Source organism: Bison bison, unplaced genomic scaffold (assembly GCF_000754665.1).
Source record: "Bison bison bison isolate TAMUID 2011002044 unplaced genomic scaffold, Bison_UMD1.0 scf7180017858910, whole genome shotgun sequence".
NCBI classification, from domain to species: Eukaryota; Metazoa; Chordata; class Mammalia; order Artiodactyla; family Bovidae; genus Bison; species Bison bison.
The window spans coordinates 1,273-2,147 of record NW_011489482.1 but is presented as its reverse complement, the minus strand read 5'-3'; the positions used below and the strand labels follow the sequence as shown (position 1 = coordinate 2,147).

General features: G+C 69.1%; 1 protein-coding gene across 1 annotated transcript in view; it reads right to left on the bottom strand.

The window, feature by feature from the left end:
• The window catches only part of EHMT1 (euchromatic histone-lysine N-methyltransferase 1), a gene marked incomplete at both ends in the record, with an annotated part of 55,829 nt that overhangs the window by 53,885 nt on the left and 1,069 nt on the right, over window positions 1-875 (bottom strand). The window lies entirely within an intron of this gene.

The following is an 875-nucleotide window of genomic DNA, read 5'->3' as shown; positions in this document are numbered from 1 at the left end:
TGGCCCCCAGGACGGGCTTCCGACCTGGGAAGGGGTGGGACTCCAGGAGAGTCTTGGGCAGCAAGGGCCCTCAAACCCCCAACCAGCCCCATACGCTCTCCTGGGATCGGACGCGCTTCGATCATGTGCCACCGCCCACACGATCCCGCCCTGTGGCCTGTGCCCCGGGTCCTTCATCCCAGCGTGAGGCTGCCTGCCGCCAGCCCCGGCCCAGGGCCCACACTCTGCATCCCCAACAGGCACCCTCAGGCATGCATGCGTGGTCACAAAAGAGGACCCCATGGATGTGAAAGCTGACAGAGATGCTGCCCAGGAGGGAGCAGGGCCACCGGAGTCCCCATCACAGCTCAGGACACACATGAACGTGGCCACCAGCCTGGAGCACGAGGTGTTCCCTGCCAGCAGGCCACCTGAGGCCTCATCCTGGGAGGCTCAGCCACCGGACCAGGCGCCCGGGCCCCGTCTCCCAGCACATCTGCCAAGATGGCCCAGCCTGCACCTGGCAGAGCGGCTGCCCACACGCAGCAGGCTCGACCCGGCATCTGCGTGCCCTCAGAGGCCAGGGCCCAGCTGGGCGTCTACAGCCGCAAGCTCGGCTGACCTCGGCCCCGACCTGGTCTCATCCCCAGCTGAGAGGCGGGCAGATATGCGGGGCAGGAGTGCAGCGGGCCCCGGGTGGTGCCGTCCAGCCAGGATGCTGCTCTCAGGAGGACCACCGGCAGGCTCGGGTGGGACAGTGGGCTCACCTCCCACGGTCGTTCCCAGCGCGGCCCCACACAGGGCGGCCAGAGGCTCCCTGGGCACCAGGCCCTCACCAGCCTCGCTCCACCGCCGGGCAACTCGGGGGGCTTCCAAGCCCAGACCCCTCACACAGC